The 9,353-nt window shown below is 62.6% G+C and overlaps 2 non-coding genes across 2 annotated transcripts; both read right to left on the bottom strand.

The window, feature by feature from the left end:
- Positions 1 to 740: 740 nt before the first annotated feature.
- LOC131863846 (5S ribosomal RNA) lies at positions 741 to 859 on the bottom strand. The gene has a single exon (XR_009362740.1). It is a non-coding gene; the product is annotated as a 5S ribosomal RNA (ribosomal RNA).
- A 7,804-nt stretch (positions 860 to 8,663) lies between these two features.
- On the bottom strand, positions 8,664 to 8,782 carry LOC131863857 (5S ribosomal RNA). Its single transcript, XR_009362751.1, has one exon. It is a non-coding gene; the product is annotated as a 5S ribosomal RNA (ribosomal RNA).
- Positions 8,783 to 9,353: the final 571 nt, after the last annotated feature.

Here is a 9,353-nt window from a genome sequence, read left to right on the forward strand (position 1 = left end):
CGCACCTTGGTGGGCGCCATGGTGCACTCCGAGGTGCCCAAGATTGGTGCGCACCAAGGAGCGCTCCGAAGTGCGCTCCAAGGTGCGCGCGAAGTCGAAAGTTGGGTTAATTGTCCGGTTTGCCTCGGGTGCGCACCTTGCGTGCACCTTCGCCAGGGTGGGCGCCTTGGTGCGCACACCTTGGCTGGGCTGCGCACACCTTGGCACCCGCGTTTCCTTCATTTTAAATTTTTTTTTTTTACAATCTCTCAAGTGGGAAATTCTATAATCTCAACTTTTTTTGCCTTTTCAGGAAACTTTTGAATGGAGCGCATCATTGGTGCGCTCCGAAGTGTGCTCCAAAGCTCTCTCCAGCTGCGTGCACCTGCCCCGGCCGCGCACCCGGCCCCGCCCAGCTTCGCTCACCTGTCCCGGGCGTCTGGTGCGGAACCTTAGAGTAAGAAACATCACCGTGCACCTTGGCCAACGTGCGCGACTCGACCGAGCGCGCACTGGCCGAGGTGCACACCGATTTCACCTGGGTGCGCGCGCAGCACCTCGGGCGCACCGGGGTGCGCGCACAACGCCCGGGTTGCACCGTGGCCTGTGTGCTCGGGGCGCCTCGGGTGCGCGCTCGGTGTCGCCCCCGCGCGCGCGGTAGTGCGGGCAGCGCACCCCGGCCCGGCCCGGCCCCGACGAGAACGCAAACGGGCAAAAGGTTTATTCAAATAGCATTGCGACGCCCGGCGAAAAACTAAAAAAGGGTGCAACACCGGGACTTCCCGGGAGGTCACCCATCCCAGTACTACTCCGGCCCAAGCGCGCTTAACTGCGGAGTTCTGATGGGATCCGGTGCACTAACGCTGGTATGATCGCACCCGTTATGAGCTTGTCGCAGTGTGTACTTAGCAAACCGCGACCCACGTGCGAATCCACCCCGGCCACCCACCCCCGTCGAGGTGCACACCCTCCCTCGCGAAGTGCGCCCCGTTCGCCAAGTGTGAGCCCTGCCCGGGTGCGCGCACCTTGCTAGGGCGTCGGGTGTGCACCCGGCCCGGCCTACGTGCGTGCACCTGGAGGGGGCGTCGTGTGCGTGCAGTGTCCCGTCTGCAACGCGGTGCCCACACACCACCTCGGGCGCAACGACCTGCGCTCACATGTGGGCTGAGTGCACCTTGGTGCATGTTCGGGGCGCCTCGGGTGCACGCTCGATCTTGCCCCGGTGCACCAAGGCGCTCGGTTTGCCCCGGGTGCGCACTTGGTGCAAGGTGGGCACCCAAAATAGGGATCAAGCACCAAAACACAAGTTTCGGGATGCAAAATGGGACCCAAGGACCACAAATGCGTTCCAAGACCCATGATGGGTCCACGAGAACAAAAATGTGTTCCGAGACTTAATAAACAAATATTGGGTTTTAGGAGAAGAAACATGCTCTGATGCCCAAAACGAGAATCGACCCCGAAAAGGCCACAGGCCAAAAGTGGGATGCGAGACAAAAAAAAATGGGACCCGAGGACCAAAATTGGGTTCCCAGGTCGAAGACAGGGCAACCGGACAAGAAACGACCTCTAAGGCTCGAAATGAGTCCCGGCGACTAAAACTTGACAAGAAGCACCCATCAGGCACCCAACTCGACACCCATGGGATGCCGACCCACCCGGGCTTCCACCTAGCACACCTTGGCACCCACCCACCCTCGCACCCAACCTCGCACCCAACTTAGCACCTTTGAACCCACATTGGCACTCACCCTGACCCTGGCACCTTGGAACCCACATTGGCACTCACCTTGACCCTGGCACCCACCTTTGCACTCACCTTGGGACCCACCCTGGCTCCCACCTCGGCACCCACCCAGACACCCACCTTGGTTCCTTGGCACCCACCTTGGATCCTTGGCACCCACCCCGACACCCACCTTGGCACGCAACTTGGCTACTTGCCACCCATCTTGGCTCCTTGACGCCCACCCCGACAACCACCCCGTGACCTACCCTGGCTAGGGTTGGTGCACACCCACCCTGGTGCCCACCTTGGCACCCACCCTATGACCCACCTTGGCACGCACCTTAGTACCCACCCCGTTACCCACCCTAGGACCCACCCCGTGACCCACCTTGGCCAGGGTGGGTGCCTTGGTGCGCACAACTTGCCTGGGCTGCACACCAGGGCGGGCTCAAGATGGCACCCGCGTTCCGTTTTTTTCACTATCTTTCAAAACGGAAATTTTAAAATCTCATTTTTTTCTTTTTTTTGCCTTTTCTGGAAATTAGTGAAGGCAGCGCATCAAAGGTGCGCAATGCTGGTGCGAACCCGGGAGCGCTCCGATGTGTGCTCCAAGGTGCGGCGTGCACGAAGTCCGAGCCCGGTTTGCCCCGGGTGCGCACCTCGCGTGCACCTTCGCCGGGGTGAGCACCTTGGCTGGGTTGCGCGCCCTGGTGCGTACCAAGGAGCGCTCTGAAGTGTGCTCCAAGGTGCGGCGTGCACGAAGTCGGAGCCCGGTTTGCCCCGGGTGTGCACCTCGGGTGCGCACCTCGCGTGCACCTTCGCTGCGGTGGGCACCTTGGCTGGGTTGCGCGCCTTGGTGGGCACCATGCAGTGCACGAAGTCGGAGCCCGGTTTGCCCCGGGCGCGCACCTCCGCCAGGGTGGGCACCTTGGTGCGCACAACTTGCCTGGGCTGCGCACCAGGAAGGGCTCAAGATGGCACCCGCGTTCCGTTTTTTTCACTATCTTTCAGAACGGAAATTTTAAAATATCGTTTTTTTTTGCCTTTTCTGGAAATTAGTGAAGGCAGCGCATCAAAGGTGCGCAACGCTGGTGCGAACCTGGGAGCGCTCCGATGTGTGCTCCAAGGTGCGGCGTGCACAAAGTCGGAGCCCGGTTTGCCCCGGGTGCGCCCTGGTGGGCACCATGGTGCGCACCAAGGAGCGCTCCGAAGTGTGCTCCAAGGTGCGGCCTGCACGAAGTCGGAGCCCGGTTTGCCCCGGGTGTGCACCTCGGGTGGGCACCTTGGTGCGCATGCCTTGCCTGGGCTGCGCACCAGGGCGGGCTCAAGATGGCACCCGCGTTCCTTTTTTTTCACTATCTTTCAAAACGGAAATTTTAAAATCTCATTTTTTTTTGCCTTTTTCTGGAAATTAGTGAAGGCAGCGCATCAAAGGTGCGCACCTCGCTGCCCACCACGGTGCGCAACGCCGGTGGGCACCCGGGAGTGCTTCGAAGTGTGCTCCAAGGTGTTGCGTGCACGTTGTCGGAGCCCGGTTTGCCCCGGGTGCGCACCTCGCGTGCACCTTCGTCGGGGTGGGCACCTTGGCTTGGTTTGCCCCGGCTGCGCTCCGAAGCGGGGTTATTGGAGCGCCGCCTCTTTTTTTGTCGGAGCGTTTGGTGGGGTTTCTCGCATTGGCTCTTCCGAGGCCCGGTTGCCACCCTGGCGCGCACGAAGTCGGAAGTAGGGTTAATTGCCCGGGTGCGCACCTTTGCCAGGGTGGCACCTTACCTGGGCTGCGCACCAGGGCGGGCTCAAGATGGCACGCGCGTTCCGTTTTTTTCACTATCTTTCAAAACGGAAATTTTAAAATCTCCTTTTTTTTTTGCCTTTTCTGGAAATTAGTGAAGGCAGCGCATCAAAGGTGCGCACCTCGCTGCCCACCTTGGTGTGCTCTGAGGTGCGCACCCGGGAGCGCTACGAAGTGTGCTCCAAGGTGCGGCGTGCACGTTGTCGGAGCCCGGTTTGCCCCGGGTGCGCACCTCGCCTGCACCTTGGCCGGGGTGGGCACCTTGGCTGGGTTTGCCCAGGGTGCGCTCCGAAGCGGGGTTACTGGAGCGCCCCCTCTTTTTTTGTCAGAGAGTTTGGTGGGGTTTCTCGCATTGGCTCTTCCCAGGCCCGGTTGTTGGGTGCGCTCCCACCCTGGCGCGCGCGAAGTTGGAAGTTGGGTTAATTGCCCGGGCGCGCACCTTCGCCAGGGTGGGCACCTTGGTGCGCAAACCTTGGCTGGGCTGCGCACCAGGGCGGGCTCAAGATGGCACCAGCATTCCCTTTTTCTCACTATCTTTCAAAACGGAAATTTTAAAATCTCGTTTTTTTTTTGCCTTTTATGGAAATTAGTGAAGGCATCGCATCAAAGGTGCGCACCTCGCTGCCCACCTTGGTGTGCTCCGAGGTGCCCACCACGGTGCGCAACGCCGGTGCGAACCCGGGAGCGCCCCGATGTGTGCTCCAAGGTGCGGCGTGCACGAAGTCGGACCCCGGTTTGCCCCGGGTGCGCACCTCGCATGCACCTTGGTGCGCACACCTTGGCTGGGTTGCGCGGCCTGGTGGGCACCATGGTGCGCACCAAGGAGCGCTCCGAAGTGTGCTCCAAGGTGCGGCGTGCACGAAGTAGGAGCCCGGTTTGCCCCGGGTGCGCACCTTCGCCGCGGTGGGCACCATGGCGTGCACGAAGTCGGAGCCCGGTTTGCCCCGGGTGCGCACCTCGCGTGCACCTTCGCCGGGGTGGGCACCTCGGCTGGGTTGCGCGCCCTGGTGCGCACCAAGGAGCGCTCTGAAGTGTGCTCCAAGGTGCGGCGTGCACGAAGTCGGAGCCCGGTTTGCCCCGGGTGTGCACCTCGCGTGCACCTTCGCTGCGGTGGGCACCTTGGCTGGGTTGCGCGCCTTGGTGGGCACCATGCAGTGCACGAAGTCGGAGCCCGGTTTGCCCCGAGCGCGCACCTCCGCCAGGGTGGGCACCTTGGTGCGCACAACTTGCCTGGGCTGCGCACCAGGAAGGGCTCAAGATGGCACCCGCGTTCCGTTTTTTTCACTATCTTTCAGAACGGAAATTTTAAAATATCGTTTTTTTTTGCCTTTTCTGGAAATTAGTGAAGGCAGCGCATCAAAGGTGCGCAACGCTGGTGCGAACCTGGGAGCGCTCCGATGTGTGCTCCAAGGTGCGGCGTGCACGAAGTCGGACCCCGGTTTGCCCCGGGTGCGCACCTCGCGTGCACCTTGGTGCGCACACCTTGGCTGGGTTGCGCGCCCTGGTGGGCACCATGGTGCGCACCAAGGAGCGCTCCGAAGTGTGCTCCAAGGTGCGGCGTGCACGAAGTCGGAGCCCGGTTTGCCCCGGGTGCGCACCTCGCGTGCACCTTCGCCGCGGTGGGCACCATGGCGTGCACGAAGTCGGAGCCCGGTTTGCCCCGGGTGCGCACCTCGCGTGCACCTTCGCCGGGGTGGGCACCTTGGTGTGCAGACCTTGGCTGGGTTGCGCGCCCTGGTGGGCACCATGGTGCGCACCAAGGAGCGCTCCGAAGTGTGCTCCAAGGTGCGGCCTGCACGAAGTCGGAGCCCGGTTTGCCCCGGGTGTGCACCTCGGGTGGGCACCTTGGTGCGCATGCCTTGCCTGGGCTGCGCACCAGGGCGGGCTCAAGATGGCACCCGCGTTCCTTTTTTTTCACTATCTTTCAAAACGGAAATTTTAAAATCTCATTTTTTTTTGCCTTTTTCTGGAAATTAGTGAAGGCAGCGCATCAAAGGTGCGCACCTCGCTGCCCACCACGGTGCGCAACGCCGGTGGGCACCCGGGAGTGCTTCGAAGTGTGCTCCAAGGTGCTGCGTGCACGTTGTCGGAGCCCGGTTTGCCCCGGGTGCGCACCTCGCGTGCACCTTCGTCGGGGTGGGCACCTTGGCTGGGTTTGCCCCGGCTGCGCTCCGAAGCGGGGTTATTGGAGCGCCGCCTCTTTTTTTGTCGGAGCGTTTGGTGGGGTTTCTCGCATTGGCTCTTCCGAGGCCCGGTTGCCACCCTGGCGCGCACGAAGTCGGAAGTAGGGTTAATTGCCCGGGTGCGCACCTTTGCCAGGGTGGGCACCTTACCTGGGCTGCGCACCAGGGCGGGCTCAAGATGGCACGCGCGTTCCGTTTTTTTCACTATCTTTCAAAACGGAAATTTTAAAATCTCCTTTTTTTTTTGCCTTTTCTGGAAATTAGTGAAGGCAGCGCATCAAAGGTGCGCACCTCGCTGCCCACCTTGGTGTGCTCTGAGGTGCGCACCCGGGAGCGCTACGAAGTGTGCTCCAAGGTGCGGCGTGCACGTTGTCGGAGCCCGGTTTGCCCCGGGTGCGCACCTCGCCTGCACCTTGGCCGGGGTGGGCACCTTGGCTGGGTTTGCCCAGGGTGCGCTCCGAAGCGGGGTTACTGGAGCGCCCCCTCTTTTTTTGTCAGAGCGTTTGGTGGGGTTTCTCGCATTGGCTCTTCCCAGGCCCGGTTGTTGGGTGCGCTCCCACCCTGGCGCGCGCGAAGTTGGAAGTTGGGTTAATTGCCCGGGCGCGCACCTTCGCCAGGGTGGGCACCTTGGTGCGCACACCTTGGCTGGGCTGCGCACCAGGGCGGGCTCAAGATGGCACCAGCATTCCCTTTTTCTCACTATCTTTCAAAACGGAAATTTTAAAATCTCGTTTTTTTTTTGCCTTTTATGGAAATTAGTGAAGGCATCGCATCAAAGGTGCGCACCTCGCTGCCCACCTTGGTGTGCTCCGAGGTGCCCACCACGGTGCGCAACGCCGGTGCGAACCCGGGAGCGCCCCGATGTGTGCTCCAAGGTGCGGCGTGCACGAAGTCGGACCCCGGTTTGCCCCGGGTGCGCACCTCGCGTGCACCTTGGTGCGCACACCTTGGCTGGGTTGCGCGGCCTGGTGGGCACCATGGTGCGCACCAAGGAGCGCTCCGAAGTGTGCTCCAAGGTGCGGCGTGCACGAAGTCGGAGCCCGGTTTGCCCCGGGTACGCACCTCGCGTGCACCTTCGCCGGGGTGGGCACCTCGGCTGGGTTGCGCGCCCTGGTGCGCACCAAGGAGCGCTCCGAAGTGTGCTCCAAGGTGCGGCGTGCACGAAGTCGGAGCCCGGTTTGCCCCGGGTGCGCACCTTCGCCGCGGTGCGCACCATGGCGTGCACGAAGTCGGAGCCCGGTTTGCCCCGGGTGCGCACCTCGCGTGCACCTTCGGCGGGGTTGCGCGCCCTGGTGGGCACCATGGTGCGCACCAAGGAGCGCTCCGAAGTGTGCTCCAAGGTGCGGCGTGCACGAAGTCGGAGCCCGGTTTGCCCCGGGTGCGCACCTCGCGTGCACCTTCGGCGGGGTTGCGCGCCCTGGTGGGCACCATGGTGCGCACCAAGGAGCGCTCCGAAGTGTGCTCCAAGGTGCGGCGTGCACGAAGTCGGAGCCCGGTTTGCCCCGGGTGCGCACCTCGCGTGCACCTTCGCCGCGGTGGGCACCATGGCGTGCACGAAGTCGGAGCCCGGTTTGCCCCGGGTGCGCACCTCGCGTGCACCTTCGCCGGGGTGGGCACCTCGGCTGGGTTGCGCGCCCTGGTGCGCACCAAGGAGCGCTCCGAAGTGTGCTCCAAGGTGCGGCGTGCACGAAGTCGGAGCCCGGTTTGCCCCGGGTGCGCACCTCGCGTGCACCTTCGCCAGGGTGGGCACCTCGGTGCGCACACCTTCTCAATGTTTTCTTGCCTTTTCTGGAAATTGGTGAAGGCAGCGCATCAAAGGTGCGCACCTCGGTGTGCTCCGAGGTGCGAACCCGAGAGCGCTCCGAGGTGCCCACGAAGTCGAAAGTCGGGTTAATTGCATTGTTTTCCCCGGGTGCGCTCCGAGGTGCGCAACATCGGCGCGCACCAAGGAGGGCTCCGAAGTGTGCTCCAAGGTGCGCACGATGGCGTGCACCTCTGGTGCGCACGATTCGGAGCTCGGTTTGACCGGGGTGCGCACACCTTGGCTGGGTTGCGCACCTTTTGTGCGCTCCAAGGTGCGCACGAAGTCGGAGCTCGGTTTGCCCCGGGTGCGCACCTTCGCCAGGGTGCGCACCTTGATGCGCACGCCTTGGCTGGGCTGCGCACCTTGGTGGGCGCCATGGTGCGCACCTTTCGTGCGCTCCAAGGTGCGCACGAAGTCGGAGCTCGGTTTGCCCCGGGTGCGCACCTTGGTGGGCGCCATGGTGCACTCCGAGGTGCCCAAGATTGGTGCGCACCAAGGAGCGCTCCGAAGTGCGCTCCAAGGTGCGCGCGAAGTCGAAAGTTGGGTTAATTGTCCGGTTTGCCTCGGGTGCGCACCTTGCGTGCACCTTCGCCAGGGTGGGCGCCTTGGTGCGCACACCTTGGCTGGGCTGCGCACACCTTGGCACCCGCGTTTCCTTCATTTTAAATTTTTTTTTTTTACAATCTCTCAAGTGGGAAATTCTATAATCTCAACTTTTTTTGCCTTTTCAGGAAACTTTTGAATGGAGCGCATCATTGGTGCGCTCCGAAGTGTGCTCCAAAGCTCTCTCCAGCTGCGTGCACCTGCCCCGGCCGCGCACCCGGCCCCGCCCAGCTTCGCTCACCTGTCCCGGGCGTCTGGTGCGGAACCTTAGAGTAAGAAACATCACCGTGCACCTTGGCCAACGTGCGCGACTCGACCGAGTGCGCACTGGCCGAGGTGCACACCGATTTCACCTGGGTGCGCGCGCAGCACCTCGGGCGCACCGGGGTGCGCGCACAACGCCCGGGTTGCACCGTGGCCTGTGTGCTCGGGGCGCCTCGGGTGCGCGCTCGGTGTCGCCCCCGCGCGCGCGGTAGTGCGGGCAGTGCACCCCGGCCCGGCCCGGCCCCGACGAGAACGCAAACGGGCAAAAGGTTTATTCAAATAGCATTGCGACGCCCGGCGAAAAACTAAAAAAGGGTGCAACACCGGGACTTCCCGGGAGGTCACCCATCCCAGTACTACTCCGGCCCAAGCGCGCTTAACTGCGGAGTTCTGATGGGATCCGGTGCACTAACGCTGGTATGATCGCACCCGTTATGAGCTTGTCGCAGTGTGTACTTAGCAAACCGCGACCCACGTGCGAATCCACCCCGGCCACCCACCCCCGTCGAGGTGCACACCCTCCCTCGCGAAGTGCGCCCCGTTCGCCAAGTGTGAGCCCTGCCCGGGTGCGCGCACCTTGCTAGGGCGTCGGGTGTGCACCCGGCCCGGCCTACGTGCGTGCACCTGGAGGGGGCGTCGTGTGCGTGCAGTGTCCCGTCTGCAACGCGGTGCCCACACACCACCTCGGGCGCAACGACCTGCGCTCACATGTGGGCCGAGTGCACCTTGGTGCATGTTCGGGGCGCCTCGGGTGCACGCTCGATCTTGCCCCGGTGCACCAAGGCGCTCGGTTTGCCCCGGGTGCGCACTTGGTGCAAGGTGGGCACCCAAAATAGGGATCAAGCACCAAAACACAAGTTTCGGGATGCAAAATGGGACCCAAGGACCACAAATGCGTTCCAAGACCCATGATGGGTCCACGAGAACAAAAATGTGTTCCGAGACTTAATAAACAAATATTGGGTTTTAGGAGAAGAAACATGCTCTGATGCCCAAAACGAG

Source organism: Cryptomeria japonica, unplaced genomic scaffold, assembly GCF_030272615.1.
Source record: "Cryptomeria japonica unplaced genomic scaffold, Sugi_1.0 HiC_scaffold_69, whole genome shotgun sequence".
In the NCBI taxonomy this organism is placed as follows: domain Eukaryota; kingdom Viridiplantae; phylum Streptophyta; class Pinopsida; order Cupressales; family Cupressaceae; genus Cryptomeria; species Cryptomeria japonica.